The sequence below is a fragment of the Panthera leo genome, chromosome B3 (assembly GCF_018350215.1).
Source record: "Panthera leo isolate Ple1 chromosome B3, P.leo_Ple1_pat1.1, whole genome shotgun sequence".
Taxonomy (NCBI): Eukaryota; Metazoa; Chordata; class Mammalia; order Carnivora; family Felidae; genus Panthera; species Panthera leo.
In genome coordinates this window covers 65,327,873-65,348,469 of record NC_056684.1, presented here as the reverse complement: position 1 = coordinate 65,348,469, position 20,597 = coordinate 65,327,873, and the positions used below count along the sequence as shown (strand labels likewise).

The window sequence follows — 20,597 nt, the reverse complement described above, 5'->3', positions numbered from 1 at the left end:
ATACTTCCAACTGTGGTACACTGTATTATTTGTTCCCTGTTTCTATCTCTGTTTTCCCTGGTCTCCTTAATCCTCCCTTTTAGGGAGAGGGTACTTCCTTGCCCCAGTGACTTTGGGCTTGATCTTGTGACTTGTTTTGGTCAATGGTGTATAAACGAACATGTTTTTCCTGACTGAATAGTTGCTTTCAGAGGCATTAATAGCTTCTGCCAGCCCCACCTCTTGATCTAACCTTCAATCATAAGAACAGGATATCTCACATAGTAGGTCCAATCACCACTCATTTTTTAGAATGAAAATACAGATGAAGGCAAGCCAAGCTAAGAAAAGTTGAGCCCAGCCTAACCTAGCACAGTCCAGAAGAACTGAAAAAATCTGCAATCAATAGGTAAAGTAAATATGAAATATATATTTGTTGTTCTAAGCCACTGAGATTTTGAGGATGTTTACTGACATAACCTCATGAAAGCTAATCCATGGACAAAGGATATGTATTCAGAAAAAAATCCTGCAAATCAGTGAGAAAAATAAACATCCAATTAAAAAGGTGCAAGGAGAGGGGCGCCTGGGTAACTCAACCAGTTGGACATCCAACTTCAACTCAGGTCATGATCTCACGGTTCATGGGTTCGAGCCCCACATTGGGCTCTGTGCTGACAGCTCAGAGCCTGAAGACTGCTTCAGATTCTCTGTCTCCCTCTCTCTCTGCCCCTCCTCTGCTTGCACTGTCTCTCTCTCTCTCAAAAATAAATAAACATTAAAAAAATTAAAAATGTGCAAGGAGGATGACCAAAATGGCCAATAAGCATATAACAAGTTGCTCAAAATGCAACAAATTCAAATTAAAACTAAGAAGAGATCTCAGTACCTTTCTATTGGAATGCTAAAATGAAAGAACAAAACACCCACAATATTAGGTGTTGACAATGATGTGGAACAAGTCTAACATATGATGCTGGCTGGAGAGTAGTTTGGCATAATCATTTTCAAAAATAACTTAGTAGTATCTACATGAATATATGCACAACCCTACAATCCAACAAATATACTCCTTGATATATACCCAATAGAAATGAGTATAGATGTTTAACAAAAAACATTTATAAGAATATTAATGGTAGCATTATTTGTAATAACCCCAAACTGGAAACAACCCAAATACCCAATCAACAGGAGAATGGATGCTGTGGTATGTTTATTCAAGGAAATAGTACACAGCAAAAAAAAAAAAAAAAAAAAAAAAAAAGAAGAAGAAGAAGAAGAAGAGACCACTGTCAAGCACAGCACATCAACATAGATGGATCTCAGAAATGTAATTCTCAGCAAGACAAGTCAGACGCAAATGAGTATATCCTGTATTTCACATTCTATAATTTGCAACAATAGGCAAACTGAGTTTTGGGGATGGAAGTCAGATTAGTTCTTACCTTTGGAGGCAGTAAGCCCTGGGAGGGAACGTAAAAGAGTTTTCTAGGGTGCTTGTAATATTCTAGATCTTAATCTAGATGATGGTTAGTTACATGGATGTGTTTACCTTGTAAAAATTCCATAAGCTGTACACTTAACATTTGTGCACTTTACTATATGTTATACTTTGATAACATGTTTACTAAAAAGGAACAGTACAGCCTATTAACTGAAAGTTAATGCTCACATTATGCTCACAAAATGTTCACACTCTCTCTCTCTCTCTCTCTCTCTCTCTCTCTCTCTCTCACACACACACACACACTCACACACACACACAAACACTTGAAGGAATTCAATGAAGCAAAACAAAACAAACATATTTTGAGGGATAAAGTCAGCTTACATGTCTTCTGCTTAAGGAAATTTATTTCATCTGTACCAACTAAAACTTGATGATTTTTTTCTTCATGTAAAAACTGTATTAGGCATAAAAGTAAGATAATATATAAATAATTTATAATGCCTTCTATTTTACTTTCAAATCTTACAGTCTAAGAAAAATATTCCATAGTAATAGGTCCCTGGTGATACAACAATTGAGTGTGAACAATTATTCTTGAACTGTGTTTCTATTAAATGCAGAGTTAGAAGATAAAATCCACTCTTAAATATAGAGGGCTAGAAGATTGTCGAGGGCAGGTATCTAATGGCATACACTGCTCTATACCACATTCCTAGAAAATTTGCCTTGTTTGTGGTAATAGTCAATAAATACTTACTGAATTAACATAAAATTAGATAATTTCTGTATTCAACATTAATAATCTAAATAATATAGTTTCACCGTGTCTTTATATCCCTTGCTCAAGGCTCCGGTTCAAGATGGCTACATAAAAGGATTCTAATCTCATCTCCTCCCACAAATGCACTGAACTACAGGTACATATGGAACAATTTCATCTGAAAAAAAAAACAAAAACTGAAAACTGGCATCAGGACCAATGAGCGAAGGCACACACTGAAGCAATTAGGCGAGGCTGGGACACAGTTTCACCATGAACCCCCACCCCCACCCCGTGCAGCGACCCACAGTTGAGAGGGAACCCAAAACCTGAGCTTCTCTTGGAGGAGCAAGGGAGTTGAACCTCAAGAAGTCGCCACAACTTTAAGACCTGCACCTGAGAGACAAGCCCCCAAAACATGTAGTTTGGAAAACCAACGCGGCTCGCTTCCACGAGACCCACAGGCTCTCAGCGTCTGAAAAAGAGCTCTCACTCTCGGACTTACCCGCCTCAGGGCCCAGCACGAAGGGACTCGGGGCTTTGCGTGGGAAAGGCTCACGTTTCTGCTTGTCCTGGAGCCTCGGCCTCAGGGGCAGGCTTCTGAATCCAAACGCCTTTGCGGGCCTGCCAGTTGTCTTCCGTGATGGAGACTGGCGGGCGCCGTCTTCACGCTCTCCCTCTGCCTGGCTCCTAGGGGCCAGTAGGCCCTGAGGGGAAGCTTCTGCACGCCCAAGGGATGCCCGTGATCTGCCGGCTCTGGTGGCCAGGGGCGCTTGTGTTCCTGGGACCCACGGAACTGTAACATTTGGAGAAACCGTTCTCGGCAGACTGCCACCTCCAGGGCGCGCACGGACAACCAAATGACGCGGCCCAGTGTTTCTGTGGAAAAGCCGTATTTGCTTGTCCTGGAGCCTGGGCCCGAAGGCAGGCATCCGATTCGATACACCTCTGGGGGCCGGCCAGGGCGCTCTCCTGGAAGCACACTGGCAGGCGCCATCTTGACACGCTCTCTCTGCCGCGCTTGGGCGGATAGGTGCCGCCATCACGCTCTCCGTCTGCCAGGCTCCTGAGCGCCGGTGTGTCCCGAAGGGGAGCTTTTATACGCGTCACAAGCCCAGTCTTGGTGCGTGCTGCCAAGCGGATGGCCTCTTCATCTGGCGCTGGTGGCCTGGGGGGCTTGCGTTTCTGGGTTCCACAGGACTAACATCCGTAGGAATAGTTTGTGGCAGGCTGCCACCCCCAGACCACTGCTCAAGCGGCCCACTGACATCCCTCCCTCCCGTCTTCCTGTGAAGAAGGTCTATTTGCTTGCCTTGAGCTTGAGCCTGAGGGGCGGGCTTCAGGCCTTCTGATGGAGGAGCTCTCCTGCTCTTGTGTGCTCAGGCAATGTGGACAGGTGCTTAGGGTCTTGGCACCCTCCTCACTAGAGCTCTCTAGTATCTCACACACAGGCACTTACTCATTTGTCTGGAGCCCTGGTATTTGTGACTGCTGCCCAAGGGATACCTGTAAGTCACCTGGTGCTGGTGGCCATGGGAGTTTTTGCTTGCCCATAGGACTGTATATTTTTACACTCTTTAAAAGCTGCTGTCTGAGGGTCTAGCTTCCAATCAGCCTAAATCTAGGTACTGACTGAGATTCTCCCCTTGGCACACTCTCAACTCCTGGGAGTCATTAAAAATAAAATAGGTTACCTGGACAATCACACAATTTTGAGAGATAACCAAGAACCAAGGCAGGATTGAATGAAAAGGTTCATCTCTTACAGGAGGCCCCTCCTTCAAGACTAGGAGAGACAGTTGTTTTATCAAACCCATAGAAAGGAACACAGAGTTAAGCAAATGAAGAAATAGAGGAATAAGTTCTAAACAAAATAAACTAAAACCTTAGAAGAAGGCCCTCACGAAACACAGATAAGTAATTTACCTGATAAAGAGTTCAAAGCAATGGTCATAACAATGATCACTGAACTCAGCAGAAGAATGGATGAAGAGTGAGGACGTCAAAGAAGAGATCGAAAATATAAGAAGTACCAAAGAGCTGAAGAATACAATAAATGAATTGAAAAATATCCCATGCTCTTTAAGTTTCCAGTTACAAGAATGACTTACAAGGTCATTTGCTAGTGAAAAATTGTAATGTTTCTAAACATACTGCCATTTTTTTGGATCTCACATTTTCATTATTGTTTGGTGTCTGAAAAACTTAGCTTAAATCAATCCAACAATATTTTTCTAAGTACCAAAAGTAAGAGTAATTCTGAATAGGGACTGTATGAGACAGGTTTTGTTTTTGTTTTTGTTGTGTGTGTGTGTGTGTGTGTGTGTGTGTGTGTGAACACAACTATTTCATGAAACTAGTAGATATGAAACAGAGAGTCTGTAATAATATGGTATATGAGTACGTGCCAGTATGTCTGGTAAAGGCAGTGAGTGCTGAAGTCAGGCCACAGAATAAAGTCAATGTTTTTGAATTCTTCATCACAGAAAAAGTTGACCTAGAGATGGGCCCTGTGGGTACATGCAACCTGATGTTTATAGCAGCATTACCAACAATAGCCAAACTATGAAAAGAGCCCAAATGTCCATTGACTGAAAAATAGATAAAGATGTAGTACATATATACAATGGAATATTCCTCGTTCACCAAAAAGAATGAAATCTTGCCATTTGCAATGATGTGCATGGAGCTAGAATGTATTATGCCAAGTGAAATAAGTCCATTAGAGAAAGGCAAATACCATATTATTTCGCTCATATGTGGAATTTAAGACAAAAAACAGATGAACTTGGGAAAAAAGAGAGAGAGAGAGAGAAACCATAGGAGATTCTTAATGATAGAGAACAAACTGAAGGTTGATGGAGGGAGGTGGGTGGGGAGATGGGCTAGATGAGTGATGGTTATTAAGGAGGGCACTTGTTATGATGAGCACTGGGTATTGTATGTAAGTGATGAGCCACTGAATTCTACTCCTGAAATCAATATTGCACTGTATGTTAACTACCTAGAATTTAAACAAATTAAAAAAAAAATGAGACGGGTCTTGAATAAATAGTAAAATCTGGACATTCATAGAAAAGGAGCAAAAATGCTGATTTTATTAAGCAATGTCAGACAGCATGTGGAAAAAGTACAAAATGGGAAAGCCTACCGAGATGAGTTTGCTGGTATTAGAAGCATAGTGAAGATTAGAGGGAAAGTGGAACAAGCAAAATGGCACTAGCAAAACGTGCTCCAGCTCCGTGCTTTTCTAGTACAGAGGGCTCATGCACCATCTCATTAAAATTTGGATTGTGATTTAGCAGGCTTGGTGTGGGCCTGAGATACTGCATTTCCAGCAAGCTCCTGGGTGACATCAGTGCTGCTGGTTTGCAGGTTCACTTTGAGTAGCAAGGGTCTAGAATGCATAAAAAGATTTCAAATTTGATATGATGGACAACAAAGTTTGGAAGACCAGAGAGGGGAAAATGCAGGCAGATTATGAAACTAACGAAAACAACAACAACCATAATCACCACTTATCAAATTTTTACATAAATCATCTCCAATTCATTTACTAGTCAGTTAACAGAAGCAACCACAAAGGAGTCAAGAATATCAATGTAAAAAACAGGGTTGAAGAGAGAGAGACAAGGACTTTATTAAGGCAAGATAAGTCAGAGAGGACCAAGAAAGTAATGAAGACGCAACACACAGTGGCATGCTCTGGGGTTTGCTTTGGAATACCGTATCAATATTAAAGTGTGGATGGCACGAGGTTGCCTTGATGGTCTGGAGCGGCTTTCAAGCAATCAAACAGACCTCCACCTGAGTTTGCAATGTCTTCCTTTATATACATTTTTTTTAAAAAACAAAAACATGTTGGATTCATAAAGAAAAGTGCTGAGGTTATGTTCTTCTCTTTTGGTTGTTTGCCTGTCTTAGCCTCCCTTCCCTAGTAACTCGTTTGCTGCTGGTTTGTAATTACCTGGTATAGCAGTCTGAGTTCACATAGGGACCAGAGACTGTAAAGAATATCGTGGGATGTACATTTGTTACCTGCAGACTGAGCACTGGAATTTCAGGCTCTTGCTTTAAAAGGCAGAATACTTTGGAGTTTGTAGATAGTATAAGAAATGTGTAGAAATTTGAATCGTAAAAATGAGGAAAAACCTCTCCTAGGTCTGGTTTTGATGAGTAACTTAGCAGCTCCTAGAAGGTTAAGAGGGTGGAGCTGGCCACCCTACTCTTTATGAAGTCAAGGGAAATGCCGGTAGTAGAGCCATCTCAGGACAGATGGATGACCTCGCTGTCAACGCTATTCAGGGGTCAGTATCCTTGGGGAAGAGGCCCTAAGGCCAGATGCCTGTAGAATATGCTCTCTGCCTCTGCTTAGCTTTCTATTGCCAAAGTATGAATTTTCAATATGTGTTTATACAGCTGCTCAAATCAAGCTTCTAGAAAATAGACACTCTAGGTAGGAAAACTCGCCTTTCAAAATTAGGAAAATATTCAGAAGTTAGCCACAGCATGTATGTTCTGCTTATCTTTAAACACTGTCCATGTCAGATGCCTGAAACTTTCAGATAAAGAGGTATGCAGGACAATGAGAAACGTATTTATCTTTTTATTTGTGTTTAAACAATTAGAAATAATTTTTACCCATTTTTATCACAAAGTTATATTATCACCTTAGAAACTATAAAATACCAATAAGTAGAAGAGGAAGTTACCACCCATAGTACCACAACTTAGTTGACGGTTTGGTGTGTGTTTTTTCCAATCTCTCTTCTGTGCATATTTTATTTGTTGTTTGACATAGTCCATATTAGTTGGAATCCTGCTTTTGAAAGTTAACATTATACCAATTCTTCACGTAACAGAAGAAGCCTTCTAGGGGCTTTTCTGATGTTGAAATTATCAAGCAGTTCATCCTTGGAAGGTTAAGAGGATTAAAATAAATGGATAGTTCTATTAAGTAGAATGCACATCTAGAAAACAGCTTTTTCTTTATTGTTAAGAGTGTGTAAATGTAGTTTAAAAACTTTATAGCATTAATCTCTACTACTAGAAGACCTTTAAAAAGGGGTTGTATTGTGAGGAGGTAAGATTTTTTTTTTCTTACCAATTTTTTTTCTTACAAATTCTGAATATCAGAATTTGTTTAGGAATCCAGCTACAAAATTCCAGTTAATAAAGTTAAGTCCAGGGTTTGGTGCAGATAAAAGGACCTGGGGTGATTTCTTTTTCCTCACTGACTGCCACCATGACCTTAAATTTTCTTTTTTAATTTGAACTATGCCTTATTAAAGTGAACTTTACATAAAATAAAATGCACTCACTTTATACATACAGCTTGATGAATTTTGACAAATTTCTACACTCACATAACCACTACCACAATCAAGATTTAGAACAGAACCATCCCTCCAAAAAGATCTCTTGTGCTGCTTTCCAGCCCTTCTCTTCCCACCCCCAGCCCTAAGGCACCCCCCAGTCTATTTGCTAATCTGTAGATTAGATTTGCCTGTTCCAGAATTTTATATCAATGGAATCATATAGTAAATGTTCCATTGCATTTCATTTCTTTTGCTCAGTAAAATATTTTCGAGATCCATTTGTGTTGCTGTATGTATCAATGTATTCTCTTCTATTTCTAAGTAGTGTTCCCTTGTTTATGGGTGTTTCACAGTTTGTTTATCCATTCACGGGTTTGGGGACATTTAGATTGTTTCCAGAAACATTCATGTATAGCTTTTTGTAAGAATGCAAGCTTCCGTTTCTCTTGGATTTCTCTTAGGAACAGAACTGCTGTGTCTTATGATAAGTATGTTTAGCTTTGTAGGAAACTGCCAAACTATTTTCCAAAGCAGCTGTATTATTTTGCATTTCCAGCAACAATGTATCAGAGTTCCAGTTGTTCTGATTTTTCATCACCACTCAGTGCTGTCAGACACCTTAAGGGAGTGAAGTGACATCTCAATGTAGTTTTAACTTGCATTTCCCTAATGACTGATGATGTTGAGCACCTTCTCATCTTTTGTTTGACCATTTATATATTTTCATTGGGGAAATGTCTTTTCAAATATTTTGCTCATTTTTTAAAAAATAGGCTGTTTGCTCGCCAGAGTTTCTTAAAAATAGCTTTACTGAGGTATAATTCACCTAAATAACTGCCCATATTTAAGTGTATAAATTGGTAAGTTTTGAAATATGTATACAAATGAAACAATCACTACCGTCAAAATAGTGAAAATACCCATCACTCTATTACTTCATGCTTTCTTGCTTCAACTCCATGACCCCACCTCTGCCCCTTAACCACTGGCATCCCCAACCAACCACTGATATGCTTTCTAAATTTCAAGAACTTTTCTTTTTGTTATTTTTGTGGTTGCTTTTGTTTATAATATGTATCTTTAATCACAGCCTACCTTCAAGTGGTATCCTACTACATAGTAGATGAGCTTTTTGATAGTGTACTTCTATTTCTTCTCTCCCTCGACATTATGCTATAACCACAAGTTTTACCTGTATGATGGGTTATAAACTCCACAATATAACGTTATGATTTTTGTTTAAAAATCAATTATATTTTATTTATACCCCTTTGAATTTTTAGTGGGTTTTAAATATTCATCTTTAATTAGTAACTGTCTACCTTCAAATATTCTATTACTTCCTGTGTAGTAAAAGAAACTTACAACTGTATACTCCAAATGCTTCTCGCTCCTATCTTCTGTTCTAATTTTTCATCTCTCATATTTTTGATTTGATGCGTCTTATCATTTTTGGAAAATTCTTGGCCATTGTATGTTCAAATATGTCGTCTAACTTTTTCTTTCTTCTCTAGGATTCAATAATACAAACTTTAGACTGGTCATTCTTGGATACTCTTTCTGTTCTGTTTTGATTTCACTCCTTTTTGTTTGTGTGCTTTGATTTATGAAATTTCTATTGTCCTGTTTTATTTTTTTTTAATGTTTATTTATTTTGAGAGGGAGAGCGTGTGCATGGGTAGGGGAGGGACAGAGAGTGAGGGAGAGGGAGAATCCCAAACAGATTCCACACTGCGAGGCCAGAGCCCAATGCGAGGCCCCATCTCACAAAACATGAGATTATTGATATAAATAACTGCACACCTTTATGGGTATAATTGGTAAGTTTTGAAATATGTATACAAATGAAACTATCACTGCAAAATAGCGAACATATCCATCCCTCTAGTACTTCATGATTTTTTGCCTGAACTCCATGCCCTGAACTAAAATCCAGAGTTAGATGCTTAAATGACTGAGCCACCCAGGCACCCCTCTATTATCCTCTTTTCAAGTTTACTGATTCTTTCCTTAGTTGTGTTGAGTCTACTTATGATCCTGTCAAAGGTATTCATCTTGTTACCATGCTTTTTATTTCTAGTATTTCATATATTTTTCCATCTATTGGCTAAAATTCTCCTAATACATTTTGTCCATCTTTTAAACTAGACCTACTGACATATTAAGAGCACTTATTTTTAATTCCCTTTCTGATAGTTTTGATATCTGCTTCATCTTGGGTCTGGTTATGCTTATTCCTTAGTCTTTTAACAGGAGATTTTTTTTTCTTCTAAATGTTCACATTTATGTACAACAGTAAAGACTGAAGTAAACAGAAGTTATGTCCAGAAATGGGCAAGGTTTTTCTACTAGGTCATAAATGTTGGAGTGTGTATCCAAGTAGTCAGGAGTAAGCGTTTTGTATTTGTGTGTTGTTGCTATGATCACCCTCTGTGCACAACCCATTGCAAATCTTTCTAGAATTACTTTATGTATATGCTATGGCTGGGTTACTGGAGAGTTTTCATAACATCTCTTCTCCATCTTCTGCTCTTGTCCTTCTTTGTGCCTAAGAGGCAGTTTTGTCTCCATTTTCTTGGCTTTCTTACAATGGAAAACTGAGTGCTTCCAACTCAGTGTTTCTTGGCCTAGAGGTCAGAGCAAAAGTGATTCTGTGCATCCTAGCCCAGCTTTAGTTTTAGGCATGCCATCTGTGTTTGGATCTCAGTGGGGAGCTTTCTCAGTGACCCTGCTTCTTCTCCATATGGCAGCCAAATTTTGCCATGGTGGGTGTTATGTGTGAGAATTTCCAGCCTCTCCCCAGCAATCGGGGATCACTCATGGTCTGGGTTTTCTCTCCCTTCTCCAGGAATATAGGAATTTTTCTATGCATCTGTGCCCTAAAAGCAAGAGGTGTTTTTTTTTTCCTTTGTTCTTTTTTTTTTTTTTAAAGCAGTCTCCATTCCCACTGCATGGCCCAACATGAATCTTGAATTCACGACCCTGAGATCAAGACCTGAGCTGAGATCAAGAGTCAGACAGATGCTTAACCAAATGAGCCACCCAGGTTCCCCTGGAAGCACCAGGCTTTCTGCCCTTTGCCCATTGGACTAAGAGTTTTATTCCACAGGGGAGAAGGCTCTGGTGGGGCTTTGGGATTTTTCCATAGCAGTGCCTATACTACTGAGGAAGGATTTCTCTGGTCTCTTGTCCTGCCCAGTCTTTTTCCTTGGTGAGCTGTGAATGTTGGTAGAAAAGAACCTGCAAGAGGAATCCCCTTGAGTCAGCAGTTCTTAGGGATTTTATGTGCTCTTGCTACTTTACAGTGAGCCCTTAAAATTTGTTAAAAATTTTAGATGAAATCTTACTTACATGGTGCTCAGCATCTCTTCCCCACATATTCTCTTAGAACTGAGCCAGAGATCACTTCCTTTCTCTTTGGAGGGGCCTGTCTCTTCTTATATTTCAGGTTACTTGGTTGCTTTGTGATGTTAGCTCTCTGCTGGATACAAGAAAAGTGATTATTTTTTGGCTTATATGGCTTTGTTATTATTGCTGGGTGTGAACGACACTTTCAAAACCCTCTTAATACACTCCCATAGATATATGACTTTAAAATATTAATAAAATATTTTGTGTTTGGGATACACTTGATATATTTTTCCTTTTCCTTTAGAAATAAAATATTTGATATGCGTAGATAGTCCCTGGTTTTATCCTCTGAGCTGCTCTGAAGCTTCTTTTTGAAAAAAAAAAAAAAAAAAAAAGGCTATGACATTCTAAAATATTTACTGTATGCATGATTTGGAAATGAGGAGACTTTTACTAGCCGGTATTCAACTAGCTATGGCAAGCTGGAAACATCTGGGAAATTACTAGAAGAGTAATTTATAGGCACAGAAACAATAGACTTTTGAGCCTACTAGTATTTTTTGCCTGCAAAAGTCTGAGCATTGTAATCCTGCTTTAAAATATAATACAAATTGTGTCTTTGTGAATGCAGTGGCAATGTTATACACACACACACACACACACACACACACACACACATATATATCTTAAGCTACCCTTGAAAACAAAGATGTTTACCAATGACTTTAGTGAGGTAAATCCTATGTAAATAGTTCAAGAAATAAAATTACTATGATGAATGACTTACACTTAAGAAGTAGCCATGGTAGATATGCTATATATTAACTTTTTAGTAAGTGGGATTGCTCTGAACAGTTTAAATTTGTTAGTCCTCTGATGGTGATGTGCTTGGAAAACGATTTTCTCTAATATTAGCAATTTATTCTGTTACATTATATAAGAAGTATTTTTATTATTTTTAACTACAGTAGGCCAACAGGATGTTGTATAAATTATTTAATAAGATTATCTGGCAGATCTTTAGCATAATATGACCAATGTACATTTATCCTCCCTTTGCAGAAAAATAATGGGTTGATTAGTTTTGACAGTTTGACTTCTCATGTGAAGTTTTGAAGATGAAGCATTACATACATTATTTTAATCCTTTTCTAGAAGTTTATCATTGATGTAGAATAATACAATATGATGCAAATCACAGGGGAAATAAGATATGAGTTAATATAAATACATGTGTGATGGAAATATTAACTTCCAGGAATTGAAAGTGTATTCTTATTGGCATGAGAACACTTCATTTTTCCATTTTGTGGCTTTTAAACCATGAGGAACTCATAGTAAGGGAATTACCAATTTAAAAATTGGTTTGTAAAAAATAAAAAATAAAAATTGGTTTGTAGATTTTATTAATCTTGCTCTTTTTGAGGCTGCCATTAATTATTGTTAAATAGTTGAATAAATTGTATTTATCATAAATTAGACTCAAGGCCTAATTATGCATTCCCATGAAGGATGCAATTAAAAATGTGAAAGGAAACAAAAACAACAGCTTAATAAAATCAGCAGAACTAATTTGCATTTCTGAGTGGATAAATAGACATTAGAAAAGGAAAAATTTTCTTTGTGATCAGATCAAAGTGAAAAAAATCAAAATTCCCTTTACAAGTGCAAAAAAATATAATTTTCACTTAGGGCATTTCTGCAGAATTCAGAGTCTATATATCAGAAATGTGTCTATAGCCACAATTCTTCTCTGGGAGTGGGACTGTGATATGATTCAATGGGCAAAATATTTATAGAATAACAAAAATGAAGTTGTCTCCTGTGTATCAAATGTCAGCAGTATCCCCTATCCCCTAATCATTGTGATAACCAAAAACAAGCAAACAAACAAAAAAACCATTCCACAAATTTGCAACGTACCCCTTGGAAGCAATACTGCTCGCTGAGATCCATAGGCTTACCATCACGAGGCCAAAGAACTGGCAATGGCCAATATCTTCACATTTTTGAACTTGAAAAATAGATATACTAGTAGTGACTGACTTAGCAGAACTTGGAAAGCTGACCTGAAGCTGGCAGGCAGGAAAACTGATAAATCATTATATAAACAATAAATATAAAGACACAAGAATTTGTGACCATATGTCAATGTAGGGCTGAAAGCAAGATGATACACACATCTGTTTTAAGACTGGAGGCGCTGACTGAAAAACATAAGTGAGTATCTCCACCTGAACAAGACATCTCATTTCTAACTCTTGATTCCATTTGGTTTCCAAAATCCTAGCAGCCGGTACTGTACCCTCTGGTCAATGACTTACAGGATTCTTCTTAGGGACTCTCAATAGCCTACAAAGAGCTAAAGCTAATGAGGTTTACCTGATAAAGCAAATCAGTCAGATGATGATTCAGTAAAACTCTGCTTCAGTCTTACAAGCAAACCCTATTCTGAAGCTCAGATCTTCAAATCAATTTATACAGCCCCATGCTTCGGGATGAGTGTGAAATCAAGCACCACGAGACATTTGAGGAAAGCCTTCCATGCCAAAGCTGGAGACTCAAATAAACAAACTAAAAAAGCAACCTGGGGGGGGGGGGAAGAGAACTAAACTGGGGTAAGAAGACTCTAAAGAATGATCACTTGTATCCCTTACAAAATAAAATACTTCATTCCTCAAGTACATAACAGGTTGCTATAGAAAGGAAGACCAGAGACAAAAAGAGTTAATGAAAAGTAATAAAGTAAGAAGATAAGTTAAAAAGTTAGAAGGGTTTTTTAGGAAGAGGGAAGATGGCGGCATAGGAGGATGCTGGGCTCACCGCTTCCTGCTGACCACTTAGATTCCACCCACATCTGCCTAAATAACCCAGAAAACCACCACAAGACTAACAGAATGGACTCTCCAGAGCCAAGCGTAGACAAGAGGCCCACGGAAGAGGGTAGGAAGGGCGGAGAGGCGGTGCGCGCTACACGGACTGGCGGGAGGGAGCCAGGGTGTTGGAGGGGCAGCCTGCCCGGCAAGGCAGAGCCCCCGAGTCTGGCTTGCAAAAGTGGAGGGGCCGGTTGGAGTGAGTTCTGACTTAACATCTGGAATATTATAAGTCAACAGCTCTGCTCGGAGAGCAGGGGGGCTAGAGGACAATGGAAGGGAGAGGTGTTGAGCCCCGGAGGACAGAGCTCAGCTCAGCGGGGAACAAAGGTGCTGGGAAGCGCCATCTCCCTCGCTCATCCCCCAGCCAAAATCCCAAAGGGACCCATTTCCCTTCACAGAACTTGCTTGCACAACGCAAAGCTGTGCTTCTGTGGATCCATCCCTGTGACGGGTCTGCCTCCCCCCTGGTGCCAGTGCCGCAGGGCCCCTCCTGAAGCAGACCACCAAAGGCAAAGCGAACTGAGTCTGCCCCTCCCGCCCCTGTGCACCTTGCAGATCCACCCCGGCAAATATGCCAGATCTCATTGAAGCGGCACCACAAGCCTGGCAGTGTGCAAGTAGCCCAGACAGGGGCCACACCACTCCACAGTGAGTCCTGCCCCTGGGAGAGGGGAAGATAAGACACACACCAGTCTGACTGTGGCCCCAGCGGTGGGCTGGGGGCAGACATCCGGTCTGACTGCGGCCGTGCCCACCAATGCAAGTTACTCCAGACAGCACAAAGGAAGAGCCCTGCAGTTCTGCGCCACTCCAGGGACTATCCAAAATGACAAAACGGAAGAATTCTCCTCAAAAGAAACTCCAAGAAGTAGTGACAGCTAATAAATTGATCAAAAACGATTTAAGCAATATAAAAGAAAATGAATTTAAAATAATAGTCATAAAATTAATTGCTGGGCTTGAAAAAAGTATACAGAACAGAGAATCTATTGCTACAGTGATCAAGGGACTAAGAAACAGAGAAGGAGCTAAAAAATGCTGTAAATGAGCTGCAAAATAAAATGGAGGCGATCAAAGCTCAGATTGATGAGGCAGAGGAGAGAATAGGTGAATTAGAAGATAAAATTATGGAAAAAGGAAGCTGAGAAAAAGAGAGATAAAAAAAATCCAGGAGTATGAGGGGAGAATTAGAGAACTAAGTGACACAATTAAATGTAATAATATATGCATAATTGGGATTCCAGAGGAGGAAGAGAGAGAGAAAGGTGCTGAAGTTGTACTTGAAGAAATCATAGCTGAGAACTTCCCTGATCTGGGGAAGGAAAAAGGCATTGAAATCCAAGAGGCACAGAGAACTTCCTTCAGACGTAACTTGAATCAATCTGCACGACATATCATAGTGAAGCAAAGTACAAGGATAAAGAGAAAATTCTGAAAGCAGCTAGGGATAAACATGATATAACATATAAAGGGAGACCGATAAGACTGGTGACAGATCTCTCTACTGAAACTTGGCAGGCCAGAAAGGAATGGCAGGAAATCTTCAATGTGATGAACAGAAAAAAAATATGCAGCCGAGAATCCTTTATCCAGCAAGTCTGTCATTTAGAATAGAAGGAGAGATAAAGGTCTTCCCAAACAAACAAAAACTGAAGGAATTTGTCACCACTAAACCAGCCCTACAAGAGATCCTAAGGGGGATCCCGTGAGACAAAGTACCAGAGACATCACTACAAGCATGAAACCTACAGACATCACAATGACTCTAAACCCATATCTTTCTATAATAACACTGAATGTAAATGAATTAAATGCTCCAACAAAAAGACATAGGGTATCAGAATGGGTAAAAAACCAAGACCCATCTATTTGCTGTCTACAAGAGACTCATTTTAGACCTGAGGACACCTTCAGATTGAAAGTGAGGGGATGGAGAGCTATCTATCATGCTACTGGAAGTCAAAAGAAAGCTGGAGTAGCCATACCTGTATCAGACAAACTAGACTTTAAATTAAAGGCTGTAACAAGAGATGAAGAAGAGCATTATATAATAATTACAGGGTCTATCCATCAGGAAGAGCTAACAATTATAAATGTCTATGCGCCCAATACGGGAGCCCCCAAATATATAAAACAATCACAAACATAAGCAACCTTATTGATAAGAATGTGGTCATTGCAGGGGACTTCAATACTCCACTTACAACATTGGATAGATCATCTAGACACAGGATCAATAAAGAAAAAAAGGCCCTGAATGATACATTGGATCAGATGGACTTGACAGATATATTTAGAACTCTGCATCCCAAAGCAACAGAATATACTTTCTTCTCGAGTGCACATGGAACCTTCTCCAAGATAGATCACCTACTGGGTCACAAAACAGCCCTTCATAAGTGTCCAAGAATTGAGATCATACCATGCATACTTTCGGACCACAATGGTACGAAGCTTGAAATCAACCACAGGAAAAAGTCTGGAAAACCTCCAAAAGCATGGAGGTTAAATAACACCCTACTAAAGAATGAATGGGTCAACCAGGCAATTAGAGAAGAAATTTAAAAATATATGGAAACAAATGAAAATGAAAATACAACAATCCAAATGCTTTGGGATGCAGCGAAGGCAGTCCTGAGAGGAAAATACATTGCAATCCAGGCCTATCTCAAGAAACAAGAAAAATCCCAAATACAAAATCTAACAGCACCTAAAGGAAACAGAAGCAGAACAGCAAAGACACCCCAAACCCAGCAGAAGAAGAGAAATAATAAAGATCAGAGCAGAAATAAACAATATAGAATCTAAAAAAACTATAGACCACATCAATGAAACCAAGAGCTGGTTTTTTGAAAAAATAAACAAAATTGATAAACCTCTAGCCAGGCTTCTCAAAAAGGAAAGGGAGATGACCCAAATAGATAAAATCATGAATGAAAATGGAATTATTACAACCAATCCCTCAGAAATATAAGCAATTATCAGGGAACACTATGCAAAATTATATGCCAACAAACTGGACAACCTGGAAGAAATGGACAAATTCCTAAACACCCACACACTTCCCAAACTCAAACAGGAAGAAACAGAAAGCTTGAAAAGACCCATAACCAGCAAAGAAATTGAATCACTTATCAAAAATCTCCCAACAAATAAGAGTTTCATCCAGGACCAGATGGCTTCCCAGGGGTATTCTACCAGACATTTAAAGCAAAGATAACACCTATCCTTCTCAAGCTATTCCAAAAAATAGAAAGGGAAGGAAAACTTCCAGACTCATTCTATGAAGCCAGCATTACTTTGATTCCCAAACCAGACAGAGACCCAGTAAAAAAAAAACTACAGGCCAATATCCCTGATGAATATGGATGCAAAAATTCTCAAGAAGATACTAGCAAATCGAATTCAACAGCATATAAAAAGAACTATTCACCATGATCAAGTGGGATTCATTCCTGGGCTGCAGGGCTGGTTCAACATTCGCAAATCAATCAATATAATACATCACATTAATAAAAGAAAAGATAAGAACCATATGATCCTGTCAATCGATGCAGAAAAAGCATTTGACAAAATTCAGCATCCTTTCTTAATAAAAACCCTCGAGAAAGTCAGGATAGAAGGAACATACTTAAACATCATAAAAGCCATTTATGAAAAGCTCACAGCTAATATCATCCTCAATGGGGAAAAACTGAGCGCTTTCTCCCTGAGATCAGGAACATGACAGGGATGTCTACTCTTACCGCTGTTGTTTCACATAGTGTTGGAAGAGCTAGCATCAGCAATAAGACAACAAAAGGAAATCAAAGGCATCAAAATTGGCAAAGATGAAGTTAAGCTTTCACTTTTTGCAGATGACATGATATTATACATGGAAAATCCGATAGACTCCACCAAAAGTCTGCTAGAACTGATACATGAACTCAGCAAAGTCGCAGGATACAAAATCAATGTGCAGAAATCAGTTGCATTCTTATACACTAATAATGAAGCAACAGAAAGACAAATAAAGAAACTGATGCCATTCACAATTGCACCAAGAAGCATAAAATGCCTAGGAATAAACCTAACCAAAGATGTAAAAGATCTGTATATTGAAACCTATAGAAAGCTTATGAAGGAAATTGAAAAAGATATAAAGAAATGGAAAAACATTCCGTGCTCATGGATTGGAAGAATAAATATTGTCAAAATGTCAACACTACCCAGAGCTATCTACACATTCAATGCAATCCCAATCAAAATTGCACCAGCATTCTTCTGGAAGCTAGAACAAGCAATCCTAAAATTTGTATGGAACCACAAAAGGCCCCGAATAGCCAAAGTAATTTTGAAGAAGACCAAAGCAGGAGGCATCACAATCCCAGACTTTAGCCTCTACTACAAAGCTGTAATCATGAAGACAGCATGATATTGGCACAAAAACAGACACATAGACCAATGGAATAGAATAGAAACCCCAGAACTAGACCCAAAAAAGTATGGCCAACTCATCTTTGACAAAGCAGAAAAGAATATCCAATGGAAAAAAGACAGTCTCTTTAACAAATGGTGCTGGGAGAACTGGACAGCAATATGCAAAAGGATGAAACTAGACCACTTTCTTACACCATTCACAAAAACAAACTCAAAATGGATAAAGGACCTGAATATGAGACAGGAAACAATCAAAACCCTAGAGGAGAAAGCAGGAAAAAACCTCTCTGACCTCAGCTGCAGCAATTTCTTATTTGACACATCCCCAAAGGCAAGGGAATTAAAAGCAAAAATGAACTGTTGGGACCTCATGAAGATAAAAACCTTCTGCACAGCAAAGGAAACAATCAACAAAACTAAAAGGCAACCAACAGAATGGGAAAAGATATTTGAAAATGACATATCAGACAAAGGGCTAGTATCCAAAATCTATAAAGAGCTCACCAAACTCCACACCCGAAAAACAAATAATCCAGTGAAGAAATGGGCAGAAAACATGAATAGACATTTCTCTAAAGAAGACATCCAGATGGCCAACAGGCACATGAAAAGATGCTCAACGTCGGTCCTCATCTGGGAAATACAAATCAAAACCACACTCAGAATTCACCTTACGCCAGTCAGAGTGGCTAAAATGAACAAATTAGGAGACTATAGATGCTGGCGAGGATGTGGAGAAACCTCAAAAAATTAAAAATAGACCTACCCTATGACCCAGCAATAGCACTGCTGGGTATTTACCCAAGGGATACAGGAGTGCTGATGCATATGGGCACTTGTACCCTAATGTTTATAGCAGCACTTTCAACAATAGCCAAATTATGGAAAGAGTCTAAATGTCCATCAACTGACGAATGTTTAAAGAAATTGTGGTTTATATACACAATGGAATACTACGTGGCAATGAGAAAGAATGAAGTATGGCCTTTTGTAGCAACGTGGATGGAACTGGAGAGTGTGATGCTAAGTGAAATAAGTCATACAGAGAAAGACAGATACCATATGTTTTCACTCTTATGTGGATCCTGAGAAACTTAACAGAAGTTCATGGGGAGGGGAAGAAAAAAAAAAGAGGTTAGAGAGGGAGAGAGCAAAAGCATAAGAGACTCTTAAAAACTGAGAACAAACTGAGGGTTTATGGGGGGTGGGTGATGGGCATTGAGGAGGGTACCTTTTGGGATGAGCACTGGTGTTGTATGGAAACCAATTTGACAATAAATTTCATTAAAAAAAAGTTAGAAGATAAAGTGAAGAAGTCACCAAAAAAGAGACCTAAAATGCAAAGGGAAAAACAATCTCCCTGAAAAGATGAGAGACTTCCATCTCTTCAGCAGTTTCAGGAAGTAAGAAAGAAATGGAGAAACGAAAACAATCCAGTAAACCGTTCAAGAAGACTAGCCTGGGAGCACTGGGGTGGCTTAGCCAGTTAAGTGTCCAACTCTTGGGTTTGGCTCAGGTCATTATCTCACGGTTCGTGAGTTCAAACCCTGCATCGGACTCCGTGCTGACAGTGCAGAGCATGCTTGGGATTCTCTCCCTTTCCTTCTCTCTCTACCCCTTTCTCTCTCTCTCTTTCTTTCAATCTCTCTCTCAAAATAAATAAATAAACTTAAAAATAAAAAAGGAGACTAGCCTGAAAATCCTTTCCTGGATTATTCTGTTGCTCTCCAGGGGAGAGCTGGGTGTCCATGGTTCCCTTTGGGCGCCTTTATTCCAGTGATGTTGCCAAGAACAAGTTAGAGGAAGTCAGTGCAACATCCAGTCCCCATTTACTGGAGAGTTTGACAAAGAGAAGATTGTCCCTTTGAAGCCTGAAGGACCAACCCAGAAGGTTTGCGGCCATTCTGATCTCCTCAGAATCAAGCTCGGTGTGTAACAACCTTCAGGAAACAGTTAGTAAATGGCTACTGACTTGAACTATTCCATGTTAATCCTACACTGTGTCTGCCTGAGAGTGGGTCTCAAGGGGTTGTTGTCTCTGCATAGTCCTTTCTGAGACTATATTGTAAACAGAAAGAGATTTAGATTTAACATACATTTTAGGCATGGTGATAGTATTTTTCTAAATAAAAAAAGAAATTCTTCTACTTGCGGATAATTTTGTTTTCTGAATTGTAAATTTATTGTATGAAAAGTTTTACAAAGGTATACAAATTAAGTGACATTTAATTTGTTAAAAAGAATAAAATTATATTGAATTGGATATGCTCCAGAAATTGTAGGGTACCTGCAGTAGCCTTAGGTTACAAATGCAAATACATTTCATTATAATTTTGTTCTACAATCAGTGCAGCGTACATAAATAAACCGAGTAAAGCTAGATTGTGTGATAAATATCACTTTCAATCAGTGGCACCTGAGGTCCTGTATCCTTTTGGAAT

General features: G+C 39.1%; 1 long non-coding RNA gene across 1 annotated transcript in view; it reads right to left on the bottom strand.

Annotated features, from left to right (window-relative positions):
- Positions 1-9,926: 9,926 nt before the first annotated feature.
- LOC122221216 overlaps positions 9,927-20,597 on the bottom strand; it is a 37,047-nt gene continuing 26,376 nt past the window's right edge. The window contains exons 3-4 of the long non-coding RNA XR_006203131.1: positions 10,862-10,988; positions 9,927-10,137 (exon numbers count right to left, since the gene is read on the bottom strand). This is a non-coding gene — a long non-coding RNA (uncharacterized LOC122221216). The remainder of the gene's footprint in view (positions 10,138-10,861; positions 10,989-20,597) is intronic.